At 49.4% G+C, this 12,080-nt stretch overlaps 1 long non-coding RNA gene and 1 pseudogene across 1 annotated transcript in view; one reads left to right on the top strand and one right to left on the bottom strand.

The window, feature by feature from the left end:
* Positions 1-12,080, top strand: part of LOC125942961 (uncharacterized) — a 128,953-nt gene that overhangs the window by 103,007 nt on the left and 13,866 nt on the right. The window lies entirely within an intron of this gene.
* On the bottom strand, positions 5,040-5,218 carry LOC119443308 (U2 spliceosomal RNA; annotated as a pseudogene).

Raw genomic sequence — 12,080 nt, 5'->3', positions numbered from 1 at the left:
GTGATAAGCAGTCGGCGTCTTGATGTAGGCGGCCCGACTTGTAGACTACCGCATAGGAATATTCTTGTAGCCGCAGAGCCCAGCGACCAAGCCGGCCGGTAGGATCCTTGAGTGAGGAAAGCCAGCAGAGCGCGTGGTGGTCGGTGATTACAGAGAAATGCGTGCCATACAAGTACGGGCGGAATTTAGAAACCGCCCAGACGAGGGCCAGGCATTCACGGTCTGTAATCGAATTGTTGCGCTCCGCTGCTGTGAGGAGGCGGCTAGCGTAGGCGATAACACGATCGCGTCCCTGTTGGCGTTGGGCTAAGACGGCTCCGATACTGTGACCACTGGCATCGGTACGGATCTCTGTAGGGCAGGACGGGTCAAAGTAGCCCAGAATAGGTGGCGTGGTGAGAATGTTGGTCAGGTGGGCAAACGCGGCAGTTTAAGCGGGACCCCACGTAAACGGCACGTCATTCTTCAGAAGATCAGTAAATGGTCGGGCAATCGCTGCGAAGTCTTGAACGAACCGTGGGAAGTAGGAGCACAGTCCTACAAAACTTCGTACGTCTTTGACAGACAGAAGTACAGGAAAAGACATGACAGGACGAATTTTCTCCGGGCCTGGTTGAATACCGGATGCGTCGACGAGGTGGCCCAGCACTGTAATCTGCCGACGACCGACGTGACACTTAGAGGAATTTAGTAGGAACCCAGCCTCGCGGAAGACTTGAAGAACAGCTGATAAGCGCTCAAAGTGTGCCTCAAACGTAGGCGAAAATACGAGAACATCGTCTAGGTAGCAAAGGCATGTTGACCATTTGAACCCCTGCAGCAAAGAGTGCATCATGCGCTCGAATGTGGCTGGGGCGTTGCATAGACCGAATGGCATAACTTTGAATTGATATAGACCATCAGGGGTCACAAACGCGGTCTTCTCACGGTCCCTTTCACCCACAGAAATTTGCCAATAACCAGACCGAAAGTCTATGGATGAGAAGTAGTTGGCACCGTGGAGACAATCGAGGGCGTCGTCAATGCCAGGCAAGGGGTAGACATCTTTTTTGGTAATTCGGTTTAGAATACGATCATCGACGCAGAAGCGCCACGTGCCATCTTTCTTTTTAACAAGCACAACGGGTGACGCCCAAGGGCTCGACGAGGGTTCAACAATGCCTTTGGCAAGCATATTGTGCACTTCATCTTGAATAACTTGACGCTCTGAAACAGAAACTCGATATGGCCGACGATGAATAGGACTGGCATCACCAGTATTTATGTGATGCTTAGCAATTGAAGTCTGGCCCAATTGTCGATTGTTGAGGTCGAAGATGTCTTGGTAAGAAACCAAAAGGCGACACAGAGCTGCTGCTTTGTTCAGGCAATAGGTCCGCAGCAATCATGGGACTAAAGGTTGCGTCAGGGCAAATAGCATCCTGCGGAAATGGTGAAGAATCGGAGCAGCCGTCCACTGAAAACACCGTGACATGGTCATCTCCTACAGCACGCAGCGTTGCAACCGATATGCCTTGGGGTATAACTGGCTTTGTAAGGCCAAAATTGACGACGAGGAGGCATGTCCGGTTATCGGCGACGGTTACAACAGAGCGGGGTACAGTGATATCGCGCATCAAAAGTACATCAGGAACAGGTGAAGCGACGTAATCACCATCAGGCACAGGGAAATATGAAACAAATCGACGAAAGTCAAGGTATTAGGCGGCAGGCGACGAAGGCGGTCGTACTAAAGTTGTTCGGCTGTTCAGCACGAATATGCGCGAGTAGAGGAAGTTCGAGGCAAAGGGTACCGGTAGAACAGTCGATCAAAGCTGAATGCGCCGTAAGAAATTCTTGTCCAAGGATTAGGTCATGGGGACAATTGGTCAGCACTGTAAAAAGAACTGGAACGTAGCGGTCGGCGATACTTATCCGGGAAGTACACATTCCAGTGACGGCAACAGTGCTGCGATCGGCGATGCGTACGGCTCGCTAGTAGCAGGCGTGAGGACCTTCTTCAGTCGACGACGGAGGTTATTACTCATTATGGACACCTGGGGCCGTATTCTGTAACGCTTCGGTTTTCGAAGGATTCGGTTTGCGTGCAGCGATTGGTCGCCGCCTGGGTGGCGCCATCGCCTCAGGGCGCAAACGCACTTTTTGATGACGTCACGCACATGTCTATCACGCGGAAACTGAATTTGTCGTCTGCTACGAAGCGAAGCCGCGCGCGCTACTTCGGTCTGATCCGAAGCGCGGTGTGCCGTGTGCAGAGCCTGTGCGTGCCGTGTGCACGGGCGAGATAGCGGCACTCGGAGCAAAATGACGGCGTGTGCGGTGCCTGTGGCGCCTGTTATCGTGCTTTTAGCGAGCCTCCGTGATAGACAGCGACAACCTTGACGTCGACAAGACGCCTTTGAGATGACAGACGAGGGATTCAGGCGACAATTCATATTCTCAAAAGAGACAGCGCTCCGACTGTGCGAGGAACTTGAGTGTGTATTTTGACCGCAACGCGAAGTTAGCGTACGACGTCCCACCTAGCGGCATAAATGGGTCAACCGAAGTAAACAAAATTCGTTAAGTCACTCACCGCCAGTACAACTCACACACGTTTCAATGATGAAAAACGTAAACCTCATCAATACCATGAACAAATTATTTTTATTTACCAAAAAGCGCTCGTAAATTGCTATATTTTTACTCGGTTTGTGACGTTCACGGCCACAAAAAGAAACCTTCGCGCCAATTGGTCTCTGTTCTTTCACTTGTTTTCATTACGTCAACGGACCGCCCCAATGTGACCCCACCGCCAAACCGAATCCTTCGAAAACCGAAGCGTTACAGAATACGGCCCCTGGGCTCCAGTATCTATTAACGCCGTCAAAGGGACAGCGTCGACGTGGAGATCAAGTAAGTTCTGGTGCGTAGGTAGCGTCAATGGAGGATTTTGACACGACGAAGATAATGCAGCGCTACCCCCAAGAGCTGCATGGTCTAGTTTTCTGTCGGGGAGGGTCCATAATTGGTCGGCGACGAATAGCGGCGTGGCTGGGGCGACGGGGACCGACGGCGCTGAGGTGACGGCGAGCGAGTGGGACGACTGTCATCGACGGATACGTGAGAGCTCGAAGGCATACGGCGAGGCGAGTAGCGGCGAGGGTCGGCATATCGGCGAGGAGACGGGGAAAAGTAGCTCGAATATGGCGATGTCCAGGAGGTGCGGCAGTGGCGAGCGACGTGGCCAATGCGGTGGCAACGAAAGCAAATGGGCTTGTCGTCCGGAGTTCTCCACTCTGTAGGGTTGCGGTATCTGGAATACAGATCGCTGCGAGGCGCAGCTGTCGGCACCAGTCGGGCGTCAGGTCGGGAGATGGAGCAGGCAGCAGGAAAACCGAGGTTGGCAAACTCTTGCCGCACAACCTCCTGAATGAGGGAGATCGCTGGGGCTGGTTGGTCAATGGTGGGGTCAAGTGGGCGCGGATGGAACGTGGCAGGACTGGCAGCCTCGAGCTCGCGGCGAACAATACGCGTGATGGTCTCATTGGAGGGAGGTGAAGCGGTAAGGGCGACGCAGGACGACGTCGCAGCTGTGTTAGGGAGCCGGGAGAATTGTGGAATGACACGGCGGCTTTTGGCGAGCTCAAAGCGGCGGCATTCCTTGACAATGACGTCGATGGTAGACACATTGTTGAAGATCAACAAGTTGAACGCATCGTCCGCGATCCCTTTGAGAACGTGGCCAACCTTGTCAACTTCGACCATATTCTCGTCGACTTTCCGGCAAAGAGCTAGCACGTCTTGTATGTACGAGACATACGATTCAGTGGAAGACCGCACTCGGGTAGCAAGCTCTTTTCTTGCAGCCTGCTGCCGACCGGTCGGATTTCCAAAGAGGTCACGGAGCTTCTCCTTGAAAGCGTCCCAGCTAGAGATCGCCTCCTCGTGTGTCCGGAACCAGACACGAGGTGTGACGCCCAAGTAGAAGAGGACATTAGCTAGCATTAGGTTAGGGTCCCAGTGGTTGTGGCGGCTAACAAGCTCTTACATGCGTAGCCAGTCATCAACGTCAACATTATTTTGGCCGGAGAATATGCCAGGATCGCGGGGAGTGGCAACCGTGACGTACGTTGTGGTTGGAGTTGCAGTAGCAGCAGCAGACGAGGTGTCACCGGGAGCCATGGCGGAAAGCTGGACAGTGCGGCCGCTGCGGGGCTCCGTGGCGAGGACGGGGAACGGCACTGCCGCTCGCCAAAATGTTACGCGAACGAAGGATTAAGTACAGGAGACTATTTACAAGTATATTTACAAATGATAGCTGCAGCGCTGGCCAGATCAGCCGATAGCTCGAGAGCCCAGAGCAGTTCGTCTTCTTCGTCTAGGCGCCCGCGCGCATCGTCCAGAAGAAACACGCAATATGCATGTAGCAATATTATGGGTAACGAAGCCAAGGCTTTGATCAACAGTGTTGATGGGATTGCAGTGGAGTATGCCAAACAACAATTCGTGCTTAAGAGTGTGCTTTGGTTACCCTTTCACACCACATAAAGAACTGCATTGGAGATGACGCTGGCGAGCTGGTATGGCTACTTACAGAAAACAGTGCAAGAATAGAATGTAAAAGAGATAAGTCGGGCTGCTAATATTTTATTGCACTCAAGAGGCTGGCAGCACCATCAGGTAGTGAGGATAACCCACAACATATGAATGGAAAATCAAGTGTATCTCAAGGAACAGAGTGAATCAGATCAGTTTGTATCGTCTTTTAGAAGTGGTGGCTCAACATTTATCAGGAAAGCACACACGGCCTACATCTGATTCACTAAGGGTTCAAAGGAGATTGGAATAAACCATTCAAAAATGTGAAATCCCTTGATTTTCTTGATCTTCCTCTCCACGTGTATCCTGATCACGGCGATTTCTTGAGTCTCCTCCACTTCCTCGGGAGTACATTGCCCACGCTTGAGGAAAGGTGCAATGTTCAGCTTAACTTTCTTGCTCCGTAGCAAGTATTTATTGCAGCGAAGCTGTATATGTTAAGTTTCCAGCGGATTGATGTCCGTAGACCAAAAATTCCGAAGATAGTACAATACCGGCCCTAGTCGCGGCGGAGGTGAAGCAGGCGTCAAGCACTCCGCCAAATTCCAAAACTAAGTTTAATGTCTTGGGTCCAAATACCACCCGCATCAGATATTAAGCTGATAACAGACACCACACTTTGACCTACGTCGGTCATTTCTATCTTCGCACCACACACATGTACGCCATCCTGCTTATTCGAACTAGTGTCTTCTGTCTCCGGACTTCATGCTCTATGTATTCTCCTTTACTGAGTTCTGCTCTGACTGTGAAATGGGTAGGCTGCGTGTTGTACGGTCTGAAGAACAGCGCGGCTACCAAGAACGATGGCGTGAACACAAAAGGGAATGGGCGCGGCGGCGGCGGCGGCGGAAGGAGACCACTGACGATCAGCGGGCCGCGGACGCCAAGTGTAAGCGTGCTGCTCGCCAGGACCGCGAAGCGAAAAGAAATGCGAACCGTTCATGGGGCCCTGATCCCGCAAACGTGTAATGTTTTACCGGAGCAACAGCCAATCACCCCTACACAGCTTTGCTGGTCATTCACCTTCACAGAGCGGAAGGGCACTGAATTTAAAAAAACAAATCTGTTGTCAGACATGACTGAGTCAACTGCGTACAAACTTCAGGTCTAAATACCTACTCTTCTCCACGCACTTTTTGCCAGACGTGCACCCAGCAAATAATTCAAAAACGAAAGTATTACACCAGGGGAGAGCCTTGGAGTGCTGTGAACGTATGAGTAGACTTGTACGAGGCGTATACCTGTGATTGCGTCACGAAAGATGTTGGCACATCACATCTAATCTCAGTGGCATCCAAGATGGCACGTGTTGATGGGTATTTCTCCTTGAAAGCAGATGGGCATGGCAGCATCAATAGCTCGTCGTGATATCCATGTTGTCATTCCTCTTATCTGCAAATAAATGCAGTCAAGTATTGTAGAAAAAAAATTCTTGACACCGTGCTGACAGAGTCGTTGAACAAATGACCAATGTGTCGGTGAAATTACTCAACTCGTAGTTTAACCAGCGCAAAAAAGAGTTAGTGCTGCACACCAACCTTGTGTCGCCGACCACCATATTCAATATTCTGTAGCCTACTCCTCGTACTGTTGCGTGCAATATTATCACCATTTTCTCCTAAATCAAGGAGGCGCATGAGAGAACAGAAGTGCTTGTAGCTGGGCAGTCCAATTTAAAACTCAACGTCGTCACTGTTCTTGAATCTTTCAATTCCAAAGGGAGGTAATTCTTCCAGCTGCTCTATATTTTTTGGCGACAAGCTCTGAACGAAGCAACCTTAATGCACTATTTTGTGCCTTCATTTGCTACTTCAGGCGCTGATTTTCTGATTCGCTTGCTTTGCTCGAAGCGAGTTTATTTTCTAGGAGAGCAGCAGTTTATCCTAAGAAGCTATTTGCAGTTTCAGGGGTTGATTTTTTGCCTGTGGACCTGCTTCGTTTGCTTTGATTGCAGCCAGCTTCTTCTTTAGGACAGAAATATTCTCTCTCCATGCATAAATGTTTCCAGAGGCTGTTTCTTCTGGTGACTTGGTGTTTGTCAGAAAGCGAAGTGGAGCCCGTATATTCAAGCCTGAAGACGGTAGTCCTTTATTGAATGTATCTTTGTTGCACCCATCTGCTGCGTTTTCCTTGTCATCTGCTCGGTCCTAATCAACACAGGTGTCTACCTTTTGCCCTGTATTGCGAAGCCCTTGGTAACCAACATCCTGCTTCCTTTTTGATGATGCAACTTTCTGAACCGGTGCCCGTTGAGCTGGCTTTTTCTTCGACGGCGTTAAGGGCATTAATAAAAATATGAATGGCACAGTAGACCGGTGCAAGTGTCGGTAACCATTAGAAGCATTAGCGACAAGGTTACTCTTAAGAAGCTGTAGAGAGCAGACCTAGTTGCCTTCGAAACTGCGAAGAGCGGGGCTTCGTCTCGCCTGATGGCTGCAATCCACGTTTTGTATATATGCTCTGGTCTCTTGGGGAATCTGTGGTATGACACCTGCAAATGAGTTGCTATTCAGAATGCTTTCTGTCATTATTGGGACACATTATCTCAGGAATGCTCTCTTAAAAAAGGAAACGACGATTTAAAGCAACGCAGTTAATATTTCAAACACTCGAGAAATCTGTGCAGTCGGGATTTACGCGAATGGCGGCGTCGTGGCGAATTTATCTTCTTTCAGGCGCTCATATGCGAATAACGTTAAGACAACAGGAATGGGATTCCTTTTCTCGATGAAGGAAGATACAATAACTTTATAGCAAAATATAACGCGAAATTCCGTTTCACATGCATACAGGGAAGTCGCGCTGCGGTATTTGGTCTGTCGTCGAACAGGGCTCGACTAAAAGTGCGCGTACACAGTAATCCGGCCGTGAGGCTGGATTACTGTATATGCAAGGGTATGCATACGTCTGACCCCGTAATTCCACACAAATTTAGTTGTCTTTCTTGACCACATCACACGGCAAAACTATGGCATGCGAACAACGCGAAATAGACGTGTGTCGCCGCCAACATAACCGAGTTTCGAAAGAAGGAACTTCGCAGACCTGTGTCAAGACACAAATGGCCTTCGCCCTTAAAGAATGTTATGCGCGCACCGCACGATCTACAGTGTGACATAAAGATATAGCGCTGTGCTGAGTGCGAAGAGTGGTCAAGACCATGTGACAGCGTTTCGTAAACATCGTGTCTCATCCTACAAACAGCAAGTGGTTTCAAGTTCATTTCAAAAATAAATTTTGTCGAGATCACTTATACATGAATCAGCCCCATCTCCAGCGATAAAAACAAGCCAAATTGTTTACCGACATAAACAAGCCACTGTCTCACAAAACCACATGACTGAGGTGCGACGCAGCAAGAAGGCACTTACTTTTTCTCCGGACTTGTCAAAGCCACCAAACTTTGTGCGCAGTGGCACATTAGAGATTACTAGCCTGGCGCCAGATCACAGTGCCCCGACAGCACCACGAAAGTGGATCAGTTCACCACAAACGTCGGTTCAGTATGCCGTTCTGGGGATCACACGGGCTAAACTCACATGACGGCTCATGCACAATCGCTGCCGCTGGCTGCTTCCTGTACCCGCGTACAGATGGCGCTGCAACGGATCTTGTTTCACAACTCGCCTATAGTACCCATCTAGCCACCGTATCTACAGTGAGTTTATAAACACAGAGATACGGTGGCTAGATGGGTAGGTTTGCCGACCGGCACGTCTGGAGCCTAGTTCAGCGCTTCTCCTCGTCATGTCGCAAAATTGGCGCTGCGGTCAATATAACGGTTCCGCTGCGCGTGTCGTCTGCTACAGGTGGCAGAGGGCGCGCAAAAAATAAAGCCCGTATTCGAATAGTTGTATGTGGTCTGTTCGTGTCAACTTGAAAGGTGAAGAGCTCCGGGTCTCTGTTAATGTTTGAAAGTTCCTCAGAGATGTGGAATGTTCCTGGTCGGAAAAGGACCGACGATATTAGCGGCGGTATTGCTCCACCAAAGAAAACCACCAAGGACACTTACTGCTTTTTCCGAACTGCAAGTTGGTTTCTAAAGCTCTGAGAAAGAGGCTTAAAATAGCATTGCTTTCGATGCCAAAAGACCCTGATGTTTTTAGGAATTGGGAACTGGCCCTTCATGTGGCGCACAAGCAACTGCAGCCGACATAAATTGTGTGCGAGCGACACTTTCAAGAACATTTCATTCAGTGCGATTTCACCTATTTGGTCAACGGAGAGGTTGACCTGGTTCCAAGGGAACGTCCACGGCTTACCAACGATTCAGTGCCATCACTTTTGCCGGCGCTTCTGCCTACCTCTCTAAAGTGATACCCAAAAAAATGAAAACGAATAATTCTTTCGGACGGTGATCACAACAGGTGTTTAAGACAGCAAACTGTTCTGAGAATGCTGGGAGATCCCAGGAACGATATGTTAATGGAGCCCGTGTAAATGGCGACCACAATAAGTTTTCCACCCCTACTCTTGCTGAGATGTCCACGCCATCCACAATTCATCGATAACATTACCATTTGTCATGGTGCTCTTTGGCCATACCTGGCCCTTGCGCCATAAAACACCACACATCATCAACTCTTGCTGAGAGCGTCAGCTCGTGTCCTGCCTGAGGGCCGCTGGACACGAGATTCAGTGGAAGGTATAACAGCTGGCGCGTTTTCCGTTTGCGTGAAAAAAGGAAACAGCATCACGCTCACTAACTTCATAGTCCTGGAAGCGTGTGATCATATGTGCGGGAAAATGTTTCTGTCCAGGGAACGGTGGTGCAACGACTGTTAATTAAATCTGCAGAAGAAGTCAGCTCCCTCCTTGTGGAAGTAGACAAAATGCTGCCATGCCAAGGCAGTAAAGCAATGCAGAAATGCTGCCATGCCAAGCAATAAAACACAATGGCTGTATTTCTCGATATTGAAACATTAGAACTCGCTAAATATCGCGTAAACACGTTTCCATATACTTATAAAACCACCGCAGTATTGTTTTATGCATGGAGAAAACACACCTACGTCTTTAATGCAATGGGCTAGAGCGCCGAATTTATACCAATAAATGTGACCAATCGCCAAGCTAGAAAACTGATTTTAGCCTTTCGTTTTTTGTGACTAGACGACAACAAGAAATTCCTCATTCTGGCTTGGCCTACACTGCTCAGAACGGTATTATAACGCTTACTTCAAAGCTAAAATCAGAGGCAGCAATACCAATGGTGGTACTATCAAACACCCTGCTTGTCACCACAGCGCAGCCGACGTTGCGCGCAGATGAACCGTTATACTGTCCGCAGCACCACTTCTGAGTCATGATGCGGAGAAGTGGTGAACTACCTTTTATCTCGAAGGTGATGCCTATACTCGTAGGTGCAACTTCAGGGCTTCACAATTTAACACGGTGCTTTCTAGTATTATTTCTTTCCACGGGGAGAATACACAGACGACCCACCCCACGGTAGTGCAGTGGCTGTGGCATGGCACTGCTGAGCTTGAGGTTGCGCGTTTGTTTCGGGGCCGCGGCGGCCGCATTACGATTGGAGAGAACGCCAAAGCGTTCGTGTACCTTGTATTGGGCGCACATTAAAGAACCCTATGCGGAGAAAAATAATCTCGAGTCCCCCACTACAGCATGCCTTATAATCAGATCGTGGCTTTGGCACGTAAAACCCAGCAATTTCGTTTATAATGGTGGTTTGTAACTATATAGGCGTACAACCTTAGTACCATGTGCCAGCAGAGTTTCTCCTAACTACATCCAAGTCCATACCATTTTCACAGCCAAGTTATGAAGACACTGCATGTTATCCACCCATGTTATGGCGCATGCGTAGTGGTAATTATAAAATACGATCAGCTCAGTGACAAACCACGTAGCTATCATCTTCTTGGATTTATTTTTCTTTCATAAAATGTCTGTGATGTGCCCACGCCAAGTCAAGGAGTGCTTTCAAGCTGCACGCTCTCAGCACATTTGCCGAATTATGCCAACGAGTTAAGGGCATCAGGATGGAGCGGAGGCCGAAGATTTTTGTAGCGTTAGCTACACTGGCCTAGCCAAGCCCGTTTCGCGCGGCACATCAAGAGCCGTGCTGCGCATGCGCAAGGATCAGTGATGTCCCACGGCTTGCGCACCGGAGCCACCGGAGCCGGCACCTCTCGCGCACTCCGCCGCCGCCGCGCGCGACTCACCGCCGCCGGTCTGCGCATTCCAGAGGAGTGACGTCGTAGCCGTGGTAGACGCACTGGCGCCGGCGCGCGCTCGCTGTGCAGTCGCCGTCTGACACTGCGCTGGAGCCGCTGCGCTTCTGACTGGCGTTTGCCAGTGTGGTATAGCCATGGAGAAGGAGAGCGCAAATGCTGCTCAACAGCGCAGAAGAACGGAGAAGCTTGACTCATAAGAATAATCTTATCTTAAGAATAATCTTAAGAATAAGCGAAGAATAATCAGCTGAACCTTTGCTAACGCTACGTATATCCTGGCATAGCCGAGCTAAGCCACAGCAACTTTTTTTTTTATCAGCTGTTAAGGAAGGTTCTTCAATGGTGTTCTGTGGTTAAGACCGGCGTGCGAACCTCATGGGAGATATTAAATGTAAATGCAACGTGTGTCCGAGCCTCGAATTCGCATGGGAACACCACAATAAATTGTTATAATGCAAAATAGGCGTAGCTTATATCTCTTTGAAATATACAATTATTCGCATGCGTTATTTTATCTAGTCAGTAATTCGTTATCTCTATGTCTCACGCCGCGTGCTAACGGCTCCATGGGGGAAGTTTGCGCAGTTGCGGTAGTGAAAGCTGACGCCGTGATGTTGTGACTCAACCTGCGTGACGGCCGTCACAATAAGAACTTGCGTTAAAACGTAATTCATGTGAACACGCTTGTCGCGCTTCCGTATGAAGCCGTGTTAAGATATCGCGCATCGCGCCTAGCGATGCGCGATATTTGATGCGCCAATTTCAACGACGCAATTACAAACGCAGCACGCCTACCAGGTGGCCGTGGCGCACCTCAACCGTTGGCGATGGGATCGTTAGCCAGTAAATTATTGCGGAGCTTCATTGAAAAAAAAGAAATAACGAAATTACTTGCGCTGTCGTTGCATGATTCGTATGCAAACCAGTTTGTTTTCCCTCACTGAGCGCAAGGCCATAGAACAGGCTTGACGCGGCCGGAGTAAAGCAGTTGTAGGCCACGCGGTTACAATTCTTCCCAATTCGTTGTAAGGCGTACGCACGGGGATCTCTTGGCGAGATTCTCATTGAACCGTCGAAGAGCATTAGGCTTTGTTAGCTTGGCATGCGTTCGAGTTTAAGCAAGCAGATCATTTGCAACATGTTGTATTTGAAACTTTGGTGCAGTGTAGGAGTTTTTGTCGGCGTATGGCGCACGCGCCCTAAAGGCTATATCTTGGACGTGATCCATTTGCACGTCTGCCACCTACGCCAGCTTTCTTCAGCAAAGCGTTTCTCAGGCGCCATAGAGAGTCATTGAAA

The sequence above is a fragment of the Dermacentor silvarum genome, chromosome 2 (genome assembly GCF_013339745.2).
Source record: "Dermacentor silvarum isolate Dsil-2018 chromosome 2, BIME_Dsil_1.4, whole genome shotgun sequence".
NCBI classification, from domain to species: domain Eukaryota; kingdom Metazoa; phylum Arthropoda; class Arachnida; order Ixodida; family Ixodidae; genus Dermacentor; species Dermacentor silvarum.
Note: the sequence above shows the minus strand (reverse complement) of the source record. Positions and strands in the feature narration are given on the sequence as shown.